We start from the raw sequence: 17588 nt of genomic DNA on the forward strand, positions 1-17588 counted from the left end.
CAATGAGGATGACTTGCTTGATAATGCTTTTACACTTTTTCGACCGAGCTGCTCATTGGGAATCGAACCCAAGACCACTCGCTCCAAAGGTGAGAGCATTAGCGACTACTCAACACGGGGCCACTAGCTATAGTCGTACCAAAATGCTGTTAAAACAGGCTCAACATTTGGACTAAATCCAAAATTACTACAATGATTGCGCCTACTATGAAAACTCGTCCGACTGAAATTGATCAAAGGAAACATGATTATGTTGAAACTGTTGCTTCTCGTTCGAAAACTAGGTGAAAACTAGGTCAATTTCATCAAGTATTTCAGTACTGTTAGTTATTGTATTGTTACTTAGGCTAATTTTAGACGGAAGCATTTAACGTAGAATTTCTCGCAGCAGATGTGCTGCCAAAAATCTCGTATAATATTCTATGGCATCAAAAGTATAAGGTGCTTTTACATGGTAGCATTTTGATAAGCATCAGATCGTGATGTAGCAAACAAATCACTGGAGAAGAGCACAATTATGGCTCCGAAACTAAAGCGTGAGGTAACTAAAGCTATAAGGGTTGTAACAACAGTTCTCCCCGGTTATATTGAGAAACGAAAACCACAAACAAGTATGTGGGTAAAGAGAATCCCTACTCTTTCTTTACTACAATTCAATTTCCAACACAGAGCTCCTACGTGGCTAAGCGGTTAGCGTACGCGCCTTTGGCGTGGGAGACCCGGGTTCGATTCCCGGCGGGAGCTCATGTGGTTCGGATTCCACGTTAATCAGTAGGTCCACGTCTCATATAGCCTTGCTGCTGAAAGGGACGCTAAACCAAAATCAACTCAACTCAATTTCCAACACAAAACAAACATCATGGATATTTGGCACAAAATCTTTCGCTTCCTTTTAACACACCACGGCGCTGCAATCGGACAAGAAATGCTGAGAAAAATGCTACGAAATAGAGCAAGTTCTATCGACAAGAAATGCCATAGGATATGCCATTGCATGGGAAATGCTATAGCATTTGTTACTTTACACGGTAGGATATTGATGATACGATTTTTGCTACGGGAAATGCTACGATAAATGCTTCCGTCTAAAACTAGACTTAGAATCACTCGAGGCTGCAGTTATGCAAAATAATCCTTAAAACCTAGAATTATGGTGAATTCACACTAAATTTAATTGTATATACACATAAATCCCTCACTCGTATATTACACTGCAAAAAAAAAAAAAAAAAAAAAAAAAAAGGAAAGGTAAGAAGCTACTTCTTTTTACTCTCTTTTAAATCAATATTACTTACTATTAGAAAGAAGAAAAGACATTTTAGGAACTTCAATTTTTGTGCAATTAAAGTATAACTTGTGATTTTTATTCGAAATGTTTTATCACTTAGTTTCAAAGTGGCTGATTAACATATCCAGAACTTGTAAGAAGTGAAAGTATGCTAAAATTGTTGTGCTCCAATAGGTTAAATTTTTGAGTTATATTCATTGGCAATTAAGTCGCAATTCTTGTAGCTTTCTTAACTCCACATAAGACAACCAATACCTACTCACGCAACGGCAAATATTATATGGCACCATCTTTTTTCTATGAACCAGTAATACATACAAAAACTTTACATTTCCAAATGAAACTATATACCGTACTTAAATGGGTTACTTCAAAAAAGTGGGGGGTAACAACTCCCTTTGGCCCTCCTAATCGCCGATCATGACGATGATGATGAGAAATGAATGAAATGAATGGTGGAGTAAAGAAAAGTGAGAGGAAAAGGGAGAACCCGAAGAAACCCACACATGTAGTTTGTCCACAAGAAACCCCACTTGGCACGAGTTGGGATCAAATCAATGACTCCATGCACCAGAGGTGAACGCTCTACCACTGAGTCACCACCGCCCCATGACGAAGAACATACAAGGATTTTGAAAGACCTCAAGACTAAGTTATAATGATAGTTCAAAGTTTTGTTACCAAAATTGTGAACAGTCGGATCAGAATACTATTACTTATTTTAATTTATTAATATAATTATTAATAATATTAATACTGCTATTGTTTGGTATTAATATTGAAACAAAGCTCTAGTATAATTCCCCTCACAAGTAGCATATAAACAATGTCCGTAGCTAATGTGGGGAAGGGTCAGGGAGGTCCATTTCATGATAAAACTTTATTACTCCTTATGATTGATTATGATACGAACATTAATGTATAAATCAGTGATCACCAAATTGTCCATCGCGAGCTAGTAGTAGCTCACGGGGACAGTTTCGGTAAATCGTGTTAAAGCTCCAATTGGCTAACCTTGATTCCTAAACTGAGCTGACGTTAAGGGCCTTCACCAGGGAGAAATTAACCTACCGCTAATTTTAGAAAATGAAATGAAATGAAATCTTTGAAAAATGAAATGAAATCTTTGAGTTTTACGTCCCACGATTATGCCGGTTAGGCTAAAGGAGACGGTGATGATGAATAATGAAGGAAATGGTAAAATGAAGAAAGTCGGAGGAAACGGGAGAACCGCGAGAAAAACCACGCACACGGTGTTTGTCCACCACAAAGTTCACTTGGCGGGGGCTGGGATCGAACCCGGGACCCCAAGCCGCTAATTTTCGAGCCTTTCTGTAATAACTTCAAAACAAATAAAAATATTCAAAAAGTAGGAAAGTAGTGAACTAGACAATACGATTTTGCATGTGATACCTTTACCACAATTCACCTATCTGCTTTTGGTATGCCGCTATTTACAGAACTCGTTAAAAATGCTCAATCTATCTACAGTTGCAAATCGAAAGCAGATAGATGAGTTGTGATAACGGTATCACATGCAAAATCGTATTGTCTAGTTCAGTACGTTTCTACTTTTCGAATATTTTTATTTGTTTTGAAGATATTACAGAAAAAAACTCTAAAATTAACGCTAGTTTAATTTCGCTGTAGTGAAGACCCTTAACGACAGGAGGCGCTTACGACAACAACTGGTTGTTTCTCTTCCTCATAACAACCATTGTCAGCCTCATGTCACAGTTGATTGCGTACGTGGGGTTGTGCTCGTTATGTGCTTCAATGTGTACAGCGGGGGACACTTCTAAATGGTACATCTTAGCCGTAAATCTCCATATGGCTGTACCATTTAGAAGTGTCCCCCGCTGTACAATAGATAATTCCTAACTTGGATAATTTGATTTCATATTTACTAGGTTTATAGGCAATGAACAAATGTAAGATTTAAAAAGAAATGTTGGTAGTTCTTTTGCTTGGTAGCTCACCTAAGAATAGGATTTAAAAGCGGTACGGTAGTTCAGAACCTTCATAAGTATTGCGACCACTGGTATAATGAAGGAAGGAATAGGTTTACTATATACACACAAAACAATATATCAGTAAAATATCTCATAAAAGAACACCCACATTTCTGAAGACTTTAAGTAATGTCAAACACTGTCCCTCGAACGGAATTTTTTAAGTATGCAATAGACCCGTAAAGAGTTCAAATAATATTTCTGAACAAAGTAAATTTTCTATGATAAAACCAGGGGCGAATTAAGGGACCCGCAGACCCCGCATTGCGGTGGGGTCTCAAGCCATCAGGGGCCCGCAAATCGTGAAATGGACTAAGAGAAGGGGCCCCACTCTACGCTGTTTGCGGGGAGGCGCCCAAACCTTTAGTTACGCGACTAGATAAATCATAAATGTCATCTGACCCGAATAACTGATGCCCTTAGAAATAATAAAAATATTTTAGTAAAGTTTCAAATTCTATGGGTTTCAAATTACATGTTTTTTTTTCACGGGAGAAAAATGAAATGAAATCTTTAAGAGTCTTCATCCCGGCGAAATTAAAATACCGCTAATTTTACAGTAATTATGTGATATCTTCAAATAGATAAGAGATAATTGAAATATAGAACAAGAGCGCTCTAGACAATATTATTTTGCGTGAGGTACCGTTATCACAAGTCACCTAGCGGCTTTCCGTTTTCAGCTGTTTAGAAACGCAAAAATAAATGCCGATTTTCAAAATGGCTCGAAATCGAAAGCAGATAAGTGAGTCGTGATACCGGCTTCTCATGTAAAATAATATTGTCAAGGGCGCTCTTGTTCCACATTTTGATTCTCTTTTATCTATTTGAAGATATCACATAATTACTGTAAAATTAGCGGTATTTTAATTTCGCCGGGATGAAGACTTTAAGTTTTACGACTTATGGTTATGCCGGTTAGGCTAAAGGAGATTGTGAAGGTGAGAAATGAATGAAATGGTGAAATGAATAAAGTGGGAGGAAATGGAAGAACCCCGAGAAAACCCACGAGCACGGTGTTTGTCCACCACAAAGTCCACATGTTTCACGGAGGAAACTTGATATTATACTAGGGGACTCAATAGTAATGTTTGCTCCCTCTCCCATGAAAAGTTCCAAGTTTATGACGCTCTTAAGTTTCAAAACGAAGTTATTACCCAAAATATGATAATGTGGAACAACATAGTTTTATAAGCTATTTATAGACATCCTGTCTGATTCTTTATGCAATAATGTTCTTACATATAAATATTTATTGCCAATCTATTAACATCTTTCGTGGCGTTAAAATCAGTATCAACTCTTGGTTATATCATTAATAAATGTTTTTAAATGACAACGCTGTTCTAACTTTAACAAGTAAAAAGTATGATTGTTTCGTTAATAACCGTAACTTTTCACCGGTAGAACAGTTGAATATAGTACTATTATACTAGCACTGGCAACGCTGAATTGAAAACGAAGATATGTGTTAGAAAACGCACGTAGTTGTGTGTCATTTGCTGTGAGCGAGCACCAGGCAAATCCTGGCGCCTGAATGCAGAAAGCGAGATTTACCGATCCCTTCCCTAGAATAATCACAATGTAATATAGTCAGGTCATTATGAACCTGAAGTGTTCGAAGACATGACCTTGGAAGAATCCATTATTACTCAGAAAGGAAGAATGCTTTACGTTATTTGAGCTGGAACTTCCAAAGCATAAACAAGGTTAGTGTAACATATTTTATTAGTATTTCCTTTTGATTACATTAATAAGTGGTAATGAAGTGAAATGCATATCATATTAAGCAATAATACGTCATATTAAGCAATTTTCCGTCTGAGTTAAACATAAAATAATTTTTCGATCCCGAAATTAAGAAGAGAAACATTGAATACTACTTTCACTAAATTTAGTATCAGGGGGGTTTGGATTGAGATCATAAAGAATATAATTTGAAAGAATCAATTTTTGACTTATGAATACAGTAAAAAGTTGATTTGTCTGTCGGGCGAGAGGGCAAATGCCCGGTTCACAATTTTTTTTTTTTTTTAAGGAAGACAACTTGTTCAGAGGGAACATTACATAGCTCAAAGAAAACATGTGTCGTATTCCTTCAAAATCAAATTTTCTTTTTTACAAAAATAACACAAAAATATTTTCTAAAAATAATAAAAATAACTTTAAACTTTACGTACCACGGTTATGCCGGTTGGGCTAAAGAAGACGGTGATGATGAGTAATGAATGAAATGGTGGAATGAAGAAAGTGGGAGGAAACGGAAGAACCCCGAGAAAATCCACGCACATGGTGTTTGCCCACCACAAAGTTCACTTAGCGGGGGCTGGGATCGAACCCGGGAAACCGAGCACCAGAGGTGAACGCTCTACCACTGAGCCACCGCGACCCCCCTAATTGTGGTATAGATTCCTACAATGAATTTAAATTGTACCCCCAATGAGGGGACTAAATTCTCCGCTCATTATTAGCCAATTTTGATCTCAAGCACAAGGAATTACGGAAGAAAGAGTCAAAGAAGATATACATAATATTGTATGAAAAACAAATTAGGTTTTTATAACTTATCGTGGAAATCTAAAAAACATATGGGTGATACTACTTTACTGATTTCAGCTTGATCTTCCTCATAGCTAAGCAGTTAGCATACGTGCATTTGACATGGGAGACCCGTGTTATATTCCCGGCAGAATCTCACATGGTTTGGATCCCACGCTAAGCTCTAGGTCCATGTACCATATAGCCTCACTACTGAAAGGTACGCTAAAACTCCAACTCAAATCAAATCAAAGTGATTTCACCTCCACGTAAGGCAGGGGCGGATCGAGAGGGGGCAATCGCCCCCTTCCCCCAAAAGAGAAAAATTCTTATTATATATATATATATATATATAAATAAAACCTATCCCAAAGTTTGGAGCCCTTAAAAGTAGCAGTATGACAACCCACTGCCTCCCCCAGAAGTCGGTCCTGGATCCGCCCCTGATGTAAGGTGAATGATTGGAAACTTTAATGAAAATGTATGACAGATTACACTGAGAAAAAAATTGTAGGTGGCGTACTTAAAAAGGTAGGTGACATGCGTAATTCCTGTAGATTTTGGACTTAACGTACAGAATACGTATAACTGTAAACGCATGTTTTATAATACTTTCCGTATAAGTGTTCCATCTATACGTACTTTCCGCATAAAACAATATAGGCGGTCAGGATCTCACATACAAATGGACGTATATAACATATAGCTGACGAAGGTAACACAAGTATATGCATGTGATATATGGAAAACTGTTAGATGTGAGACATCCTACAACGGCATGATGTAACATCTAACGGCAGTGCGTATGTCCCATATGAATAACGTATACTCCATAAAGTTTTCTGTAGTAAGCGAGAGGATCCCGTATATTTATACAATATACCGCTGTCCGGAGAACTGATTTTTCTCAGTGTACATTAAAATCAGAGTTGCTACGGAAGTAATCGAAGAACATATTTTTAAATGGGGAATCCATACCACATGTGATGGGATGAATTCATCACTGATTCGTGACTAATTTTAATTCCAAGCACGTAAGTCAAAGAAAGAGTCAAAGAAAATCAACTATCCATTATATTGTATGAAAATCAAATTCATTTTAGAACATTTATCATTGAACTCGAAAAGAAATCGAGTGGGAAAGACCAAGAGGGTAAATAAACTATTTCATTCTTTACTGGCTTTAGCAAGTGGCGGTGCTACAGGTGGAGCGAGGAGAGGCAACCGTACCCCAATATTTTTTCTCGTCCCCTTTCGCTCCCATTTCTCCATGTAGACCAGTAAATGATAGTAATAATGAGTATAACCGATAATAATATTATTCAAAGCCAAACAAGTATGATTGCTCGTCTCCCCCAATTTTTTTCCCTTCCCTTTTGCCGTTACTTTTACAAGCCTAGCGCCGCTACTGGTTTCAGCTCCCTACGGATGGAGTAATTTTAGAGCCTTAAAGAAAATGTACTAAACATGAAACCAAAATCGAACACTTTTTAATGAAGATTATCGTGGAACATACGTACTTTTGAAATTCAGAAAGGGGATTATTCACGTTTTATTTCTGGTAAATTTTAACTCCATTTTGGAGGGGGGGGGGTATTCAGAATGCTGTAAAGAAAATATACACGAAGAATTGTCATAATTGAAACATTTTTATGTGGTTTATTTTGGGAAATTTTCTTTCATGTACATGTGTAAATTTGCAACATGAGGTTGTTTTCACCCTTGTAGGGTTGCCATTTCTCCCGGAATCAAGATCCACGTCCCGGTGTCCCGAAAATATTTCTTGGAACGTTTAAATGTCCCAGATTTGAGGAAAGAAGAAAGGAAGGGAATTGCCTTTTTCACAGGATTGGATATATAATTATTTTGAAATTTTAAGTATGGCAATTCAAAAGTTTTTTTAAAAAATGAATATCTAAAACATGGATTTAAGTTCACGATTTAACTACTTTGACATTAAACGAAGCATTCGTTTCATTGGGCCAAGGGCAAAAGGTTTCACTGTTCAATCTTATTGTTATCTTTAGTATTCTGTTTCAATCTGCATGTTGCTTCTGTAATATTTTAACCGATGATCCCTGACCGATATTTTAAGTAATTTTCCGCTGACCAGTCAAGAAGAAAATGTTTATTGTTTTAAGTAATAAAACGAAACAGACGACAGTGGGAAAATGTTAAAGTATTTTTTAAAACAGAAGTTTATGAGGAGGCGAAAACGTATCTTTAAAAATATATTTGAATCAGGCTTCTTTTTCCTTATTTTTACGCAACAGCGGGAGGAGAGGCTTACGTTTGTTTAACTAAGGAAGATAAGGTCTACTAAAATGAGTAAAAATGTGATTACGTAATACTTGAACAACTCTACCTAATGGAAGAAAGTAAATTAGTATACAACACTTCTTTTGGAATTAAGCACTTCAAAGATTCTCGTAATTCAATACAGTCCCGGATTTTCATTTTTTGAAATATGGCAACCCTACACCCTTATTTAACCCCTTTATGCCTGATGGATTGCAATCCCAAGCAATCTACAACGGGAAAAAATGCACATACCAAGTTTGATCAGAATCGGGTAAGATTTACGAGAATTATCGCGGAACAGACAGACGGGGAGAAGAACAGACACAGAAATGCCAATCGAGTCGAATATTAGAAACTGCACTAATGCTTGCTTAAATAATAGGAAAAGTAAGGAATCAAGAACACTTTCTTATGGAACACTAGATTTTTCTGAGAAAAAGATGGTGTATCACAAACCGTTATTAGCTTAGAACTATTTGACAGCTTGTACAAAAGAAGCGAGAAATTTACGAAATCAAGTGTTTTGCTTACATCTAAATATATTATCTGATATTGTGTATTATTTGATATACAATTCATAGCATAAGAAAGTAGAACTAGCATGTTATGCAAGATACACTAGCCAGGTAGAGAACCATGTTGCACAGTTAATATATTCGATTCCCGGTGAGGGTATTCTATCGGAAGAGTGTAAAAAGCTTTCTCAGACCAGCCATCTTGAATGAGGTTTCCCTCATTCACACCAGGCAAATGGTACCTAACATATACATCCCGGGTCAGTCCCTTCCTTCCCTTTCCCCGGATAGTGTGCTTGCCGAGCGACGTCATCCCTCAAATATGACGGACTAACATGGCCATGGATGCCGAATGCCCAGAAATCTAAATCCTAAAATCCTAACAGAGCTAATATAAAGAGAGGTGAATTTGAAAATTCTATCTTTGACTATTCGTACGCAGATAATAATTGATAGAAATGACAATATTGATATTGGCCTTGCATGCAGAGACGTTTTATGTATTCCATATTTACGTATAAAAGTAGAAAAAGTTCGTCCTGTAAAGCACAACGCATCTATTAATTACGGCCGCTCTAATGAATGCGGCAAAAATTTCAGCAATGTTTCCGAGGAATATTTTATGTGTATTAGCCAGATATAATTCTTTGCGAACAGGCAAGGAGATATGATATAGGACCTTGTTTGGTGTTTTAGAAATCTGTGAAAGGAAATCCAAACAAATAGATCTGACAGGCATGAAGGATACTCTGTCATAAATAAAAACACTGGTTAAAATCATGTTCATATATACATCTATATTTCTCTCTCTCTCTCTCTCTCTATATATATATATATATATATATATATATATATAGAGAGAGAGAGAGAGAGAGAGAGAGAGAGAGTTTCAAAACAACACCAACCACGTTTGCGAGGTGATTCCTGACACCAAGATAAGACTAAACGTATAGGCAAACCTGGGAGCACAAATGCTTCCTTTCAGAGTTATAGGCTGCCGAAAACATGAAACAATGAACTTCAAAGGTCCATAGCTTCAAAACAATGAGGTTCTACTATAGGTCTGCCCCCCCTAAACTTTTTGTGGCCACTCCAGACCTCAATACAAAATGCAATTATTAATACATAAAAAAACGTAGGAAAATTTTTAATGGCTTGCCCCTCCCCCCAAACTTCTGTGCTTGGTTTCGGGCTTGGCTACAACAGAGTTCATTTTTTGTCCACAAAGGTGTAGCAGCATGCAGAGCTTCCACATAGACGCTGTAAAATAACTTTTAGCTTGTCTAGAACTCAATAAGCAATGCTATATAATAAAATTAGCCTGCTCATGCTATACACGTGCATGGCCTTCAATGCGTTACACATTAAAACAGGGATGCGAATAAGCAACAAAATTTTACTATCCCAGAAAGAAGCTACTACCTCACATCCCACAATAGAAATCATTTACTTATCTTGGTTATGATATTAAATACTCGCCCGTACCAATGAACCACTCACCCCGGGCGAGTGGTTATTTGCATCCCTGCACTGAAAGCTTGACGCTATAATAATATTTAACGTGCTCTCATACCAGATCAAAATACTACCACAATGCTAAGATTAACGCATATCGGATCAGTTTAGTTGAACTTGTTAACATTTTGGTAGGGTAGAAGGTAAAAATGTAGCTAAGACCAAACCTAATATTTGGTGGTCCGTAACTCGGGAACTAAAAGCTTACAAAAGATTGTATTAGGTTAGTGCGAGTGCAGTGTTCAACTGAAGTGCGTAATTTCACCCACCCACTCCAAAGGCTAACATATGACAACGTCTGTAAACACATATTTTTGCTATATTCAGTCAACAATTAGATTCTTTCGCGAAAAAAAATGGAGTCATCTGTGATGGAAAACACTCCCAACTGATGTTGCACCGGCCCATGATCAGAGAATGTCGTATCTCCCAAGAAATTATTGTGATACGAGAAGAAATGGTAGTTACGTGGAGAGATGTGAAGGGAATGCGCTGGAGGAGTCAGGGTTTTATACGGCAACGGTTTCATTGAGATCTGCGACGTTTCTTGGGTGTATTGTCATATAACATGAGAGCACTATACTCTTTCGAAAATTTTCGGATTCTTGCAGGCAAAGTAACGATCCATACTGATGTATTTACTTAGGTGAAGAAGGATATAATGTATCAGACCCATCAAGATCACCATTCGAGCAATACATTTTAGAAATTTTTGTAAACTGTCCTTGACTTTCATCAAGATAAAGACACTTTCTAGATCGTCTACGTGGTTAGGCCTAGATCCATTTTTAGTCAAAATTGACATTGATATGCAGAAAACTTTTCCACTTATTCCTCATACACAGAGAACTAAGGCGATTCTTGATCCGATGTCAGCTCACATGGCACCCATAACTCCAGCTTTTTCACCTTACAGATTGCACGGAGCTCTCAACTTACATTAACATGGTGAATCCGGTGTCATCTCATGTGGCATCCATAAGTCCACATTTTTCACCTTACAGATTGCAAGGAGCTCACAACCTACATTGATATATGAATCCGGTGTCATCTCATGTCGCATCTATAAGCCCATCTTTTTCACTTACAGATTACATGAAGCTTCCAACTCATATTGACATGGTGAATCCAATGTCATCTCATGTGACATCCATAAGTTCAGCTTCTTCACCTTACAGATTGTACGGAGCTCACAACCTACATTGATATGTTGAATCCGTTGTTATCTCATGTGGCATCCGTAAGTCCACCATTTTCACTTACATATTACATGAAGTTCCCAACTTACATTGATATGGTGTATGGCGATTATCTAACTGTTTGCAATGTCACAGACACTTTACCGAGACCCGTTGTTTCTGACAAGTTATTAAGAATATGATGTTGGGCAGCTCATTTTGCAATGTTGTTTCACCAAAGCGGAACGTGACAAACGAGCGTCGAATGCTGGGTTCATTTGCTATTTTTGACCCAAATGCACCATTATATTCTTTGCGGCTTGTTGTGCAGAATGCAATAGGTTGAATTTGTAAAGAAAAATCACTCACATAGTTGTGTTTCATATGGTACACTTCCATATGTCCACAGGCGGCATTCCAATCCACGAGGCTCATGTTGTGATTGCTCCATAGAGTAAATAATGTATTGAATTGTTACATATTTAATGGATAGTCATTTACTTATTTGATTTTTTTTAAAGCGAAACCTTCGTTAATTAGGTAAACGTTTTGTCAACTTACTTGTATGAATACTGTTACGAACATTAACTTCCATGAAAATATTTAGACATTTACCTCCTTCGAACCATATATTACACATTTTTTATATTCTCACATCAGAAATTGAACCCGGTTCTTATTGTATTAGAGGTGCATGCATAGCATTAGGGAAGTCAGGAAGGGTACTTGAAAATAATATAGTGACACTGAAAATTACAGTTTAGTGCACAGAAGAACGTTAGCTTAGGATTTTATAAATTTGTAATTAGTACGCCTAGGAAAAATCTCACAGGAGGTCATTCCGATTTGGTGAACTCAATTGCTGGAAATGATTGCTAGCACTGGATTCAACACCAAAAGAAACAGAGAAAAAGAGGATGTTTAGTGGCACACCGTATATAGGATGAAATATAAATGAGGGCATCGTGCGAAGGTAGAACCTAGAAAATGGCTAGAAATGCCATGTTAATTTTGAAGCAAATAGAGGGATTGAGGTCAAATGTTGGATATGAGGAATGCATGTAGAGCTCAACTGAATATGCGTAATGTGAAGAGTGGTTTAATTACCATTTGTATGTAACTGGTTGTGAGAAGAGTCGCTAGTGTTACAAGCGACACGTTTGCTGGAGGAGGTCATTAATATATCAGAACCCTGAATGGGACAGGTAACAAGATAGCATGCCAGCATTCATCCAGTGGAACTACCTCTCATTCCGTTTCGTGTTGCAAACATTCTTCTTGATGTTCCAAGATTCGATTCTATCTCTTCCTCGTGCATACAACATGCTCATGGACCGTACTACAGGGTCTTTAGTTCCTCATTCACGTCCCCTTTACGACAGTATTGATACATTGCCATAGTGTAAAACACCTTCTGTGACAGAAGTCTCAAACTGTATTGGCCACTATAGATTTCAATGGACAGCGTGCGTCAAGAGCCATATGTCACATGGTCCCTTTCTCGTATACTCTTCTTGCGCTAAGTCCAACATGGCAGCTTTCCAGATGTCCCCTTGATTCACATTACACGTATTCAGTGGAGCTCTATATGCATTCCTCATATCCAACATTTGACCTCAATTCTTGTATCCGTTTCAAAATTAACATGGCATTTATAGACATTTCCTTTGTTCTATCTTCGTATTTTGCCCTCATTATCTCCCACCCTGTATAGGATCTACCACTAAACACTCCCTTTTTCTCTGTTTCTTTTGGTGCTGAATCAAGTACTAGCAAGGGCGCCCATGTTGTGGTTTCCAAACGGGGGGCAAGTATAAGCGACATTTCAAATGTAGTCTCAAATTTTGCAGTAACTATTCTAAAACATATATATTGGGTTTTTGATCTTCCGAAGGACAATTTCTTCTAAGTGGCGGGCGAGCGCCCCACCTTGTCCCCCCTTGATGGGCGCCCTTGAGTGCTAGTAACCATTTTCAGCAATTGGATTCACCAAATCGGAATATTTCCTGGTTAGTAAAACATATCACCATCATTGTTTATCCACTTCGGTCACCTTATGTAAGTATAATGTTTTACGAGGAAGAAACTGGGATTAACACATGATCGAACAAGAAGCAGATTCACGTGTACACCACGTTAGGAAGTTTCGTTTGTATGACATTATATTTTCTCAATATTGGAACCGGAAATGGTAGACGTGGTAGATTTTTACTATACTTGGTTCTGGTAGGGATATTACAGTAGAGATTAAATATGTTCTTGGGACGCTTAATTGATTGCTTATATCCACTTCTTGCTATGTAGGTGTTAGCGTTTTTGTACTATAGCGATCAAAGTTCAAACCGGAAATGGTTTATTCATGTTTGACTTCTGTTTGAATAGAAGGTTACGAGAGAAGATGGTTCTATTCTTAGAACGCGTAACTTAGTGGCGACTCAAGACTTTACAGAGGAAAATCATATCGGTAGTGTCGGGAAAACCGTTTTCTCCCTTCCGGATTTGGGACGTCTAGCGATTTTTTACTTTGAAAGCAACGTTTAAATTCCGATGTAACACATAAATATCACAGGAAAAATAACAACGAATTTGCCATTATAGTATCGTATAACAAGTATACCGTAAGACGGTTTACTTTGCACCAGAATTAAGTCATTTTAAAGGAAATTGCATGTAACTTACAAAGGTAATGATTTAGAACGCTGTATTTTAAACACATAATAGCTAGACATATAAGGAAATATTTGTGCAAGTGCATTAGAAAACATTTAGTATGACCATAGTTATTGACATATAAACTTTGGTGCAAAGTAACCCCATAGGTGGGGATCCTTTCCACAACATACAAAAAGGTATGTTTACCATACGAACGTTTTTTCTTTAGTGTTTATACATTTCTCTTCCTACACAAAACTGCATGCAGTCTACAAATATTGCTGATATTAGAATGAGGGTACTGGTACCAGTACTTAGTATGAATTATCGATATTTGTAAAGAAAATTATATATTTTCTGGTACCGGCACAGCTAGAGATATGCCACATTGACTTGATCCCTTGTCTTCCGTTGCAAGCGCTGCTATCGGCTGAAGGAAATCCACTCGCTTTCTCTCGCTTAGCAACAGCTGAACCATTATTGGCTCAACGCTGGGTGTGTGAGGGTGTGAGCGTTAGTTCGAATTTTTGCCACGGCTCAAGACATTTTGGCAGCACAATACCACATTCTGATAGTTTAGCATAAAAATGAAATGAAATCTTTAAGTTTTATGTCCCACGCTTATGCCGGTTAGGCTAAAGGAGACGGTGATGATGAGAGATGAGTGAAATGGTGGAATGAAGAAAGTGAGAGGAAACGGGAGAACCCCGAGAAAACTCACAAGCACGGTGTTTGTTCACCACAAAGTCCACACGGCGCGAGCTGGTATCGAACCAGAGACCCCAAGCACCGGAGGTGAACGCTCTACCACTGAGCCACCGCGCCCTCCTTAGTTTAGCATATACCCCACAAAAATACCAACTCAGGAACAGAAAAAAATCGCCGTGAACTGATTTGTCTTGGTTGCTCTTTATGTCCGAGAATATCATCCCAAACGTAATCAGTAGAATATTTACGGGGTTCGGAACTTTAAGACTGAAACTCATCCAAATTGCATGATTTTTTTTTTTAAATCTAACGTTAGTCATTCCTATGCGTATAAGCTTCAAGACCCCACCCCACCCCAACCAAGCAAAAAAGTCTAGTGATATCTAAGAAAAACTAAGCTTTTCTGAGTGAAGCCTGTCTCAAACTAATTTTCTGGATACGCCACTGTGCGTAATTTATTTTCCAACAAGAAATCCATTCTGGCATCTACCTAAATAAAACACTTATCTAAAATTAGAAGGCAGGAGGTACCAGCTGTAGTAATTTCCCATCTAATGGGTTATTTAGGATCGATGGAAAGTAACCCCGATAAGAGGCTGAAAGTGCCTTCTCCCAGTTTTATCTTTTTTATGATTTTAAAACGTTTCGCATTTCAATTTAAACTATTGTTTCAAAGTCCCTTTATACACAATAGTGTTCTACGAAAATGACTTAACTTTGACGGAAATTCTTATAGGTAATTTCTTTCAAATTTTGTCGGTCTTCACCGGGACTGTTTTTCATACCTCTACAACAACAAACCCTTCCGGTAATTAGAACTGAAGTAAACCGCCAATATTATAGCCAAAATACAGTTAGATGTTCTATCTTACGGCGACAGTTGAAACTTTCTCTTTACAGTTCATGGTTTTACCAACAGAGGACTGTGCAACTCTTTTCATATTTTGTACGAAGTAATCCCTGATTTACAAAGTACGGTTCGGTCTTACAGTATGTACGGAATTATTGAACTTATTCTTAAGTACTTGGCTCCCAGAAAAGATATTCAATAAGTGGATAATACTGCTCAATTTATTTCTTTGATTTAAATTTCTCAATCAATTCTGTAAAGATAATTCGTTTAACAGTATCATTTAAAACAGAAAGTAAATAATATATATTAGTGAAAATTTAATTAAAGCTTGTGACAAATATCTTGGCATTTCAGCTAAACGAATAAAACGCAAGCTCTGACGCGACGTTGCCAAGTGGTAAAGGAGTACATCTATGACTTGGCTAAGCAGAGGAACTACAGCGCGATCAGATGACAGGGAATAAACTGAAGTGAATGTGTACAAAATAAACATGGCAATACCGCAGGCCTCTCATTTGCTAGCAGCATTTAAAGGGAACTTGGAGCGCCGCTTTTAAATGCCAGGATGTTTGTCACGCCGTTTAGTAGCTTCATTTTTCTCATATCTATAATTTAACTTCCAAAATAATGACGATAATACTTTTTATGATATATCTATTGAAATTCAAGTAACCATTCAGTTTCGTTTGTTCTTAAAGAAACTGAGTAATTAGTTCCAACATTTATTTTCAATATCAAGACGTTGATCTACTGTTTAACGTAAAATCTGAATTACACGTGCTCCTATTGAGAAATAAACCGTCTCTTGTAAAAGCTTACTAATTTGCTTCATGATCCAATAAGCCGACACGTTTATGTAAGTCTAAATTTACCCTTAATTCCATTTTATAGACTTAGCTTTAGATATTCTTTCTATGTATGGATACACCAAGTGTAAACTTTTAGTCATGTCTCGTGTCCAGATAGCCTTGACGTATAATAAGATGTAAGAATGAAGGCTCCGCAAAATGCATACTCGTTAGACTTAGCCTAAGAGACTCTCTCTTAATCTGCGTATGACTTTGCCCAAATGTAAATTTTAAATCTTGCTTAACAGGTGTGTCAATATGAAGGAGTTTTAAGCCTAGTCTTTGGCAAGTCTGAAGCAGCTTGCATAGAGGAACTATAGGAAGTTTGCTATAGCCTTGGTTAGATCTACAGACATGTAAATTCAAGCTTCCATAAGCCTACAAACTTACAATGGAAGCTCGGGAGTAAACACTCGCTTGCAGAGAAACTAAGCATACCATTTAAAGAACCAATTCAAGCTGATTATAACAAACTAATAAAATTCCTGTGCGGTTGAGAACTTTTCCAGACTCTCAACTTAGAAGTTTATATGAAAAAAAAAATGAGTATATGCGAATTTAAGTATATGCGCATGTGTGAAGTACAACGTTATTAGCAACGAATATTGACATACGAATTCTATCAAAGGTAACAAAAAAAAGAGTGTCTTGTAATAACTAACGGGTTTGTTAATTAAAATTAATCATTATACTTTTTACAATAATGATAAGTTAGAAATGAAAATTGATCACTGCTGTTCCTCTGTTCTATGAAAAATGACGCAGGCAAAAGATTTCCTTGCACCATGAACATTTTATATGTGCAGTTGCGTTGCTGCCAAGGAAACAGTTCGAATAACCAAAGCGAAGAGCAAATTCAACAGATAATCCAAAAGGTATATAATTTGTTCGGTAACCTACCTTGTGGAATGTAATTTAAAACAGTCCAATGCATCACGATGACCGGAACTGATTCATTATCATGGACACGAATTTTATTTAACTGTTTCGTTGGACCTCATAACTCCGAATTAAGAAGATTCATACTATGTACAAATCTCCTGTCATAATCTTTGATTGGTCGGAATCCAAACACATTAAATGGTTGTACAAATCGTACATTTAATTTCGTATCTCTCAACAAGTTCTCAACCATACAGAAATTTTATAAGTTTGTTGTAATCAGCATGAATTGGCCTTT

General features: G+C 37.2%; 1 protein-coding gene across 2 annotated transcripts in view; it reads left to right on the forward strand.

Annotated features, from left to right (window-relative positions):
- Window positions 1-4844: 4844 nt before the first annotated feature.
- Window positions 4845-17588, forward strand: part of LOC145661965 (methyl farnesoate epoxidase-like) — a 188674-nt gene continuing 175930 nt past the window's right edge. For both annotated transcript variants that reach the window (XM_081727313.1, XM_081727315.1), the window contains exon 1: window positions 4845-5009. The gene's annotated coding sequence lies outside the window, so the exon portion shown is untranslated. The remainder of the gene's footprint in view (window positions 5010-17588) is intronic.

This window comes from Thermobia domestica, chromosome 10 (genome assembly GCF_964235325.1).
Source record: "Thermobia domestica chromosome 10, izTheDome1.hap1.1, whole genome shotgun sequence".
NCBI lineage: Eukaryota > Metazoa > Arthropoda > Insecta > Zygentoma > Lepismatidae > Thermobia > Thermobia domestica.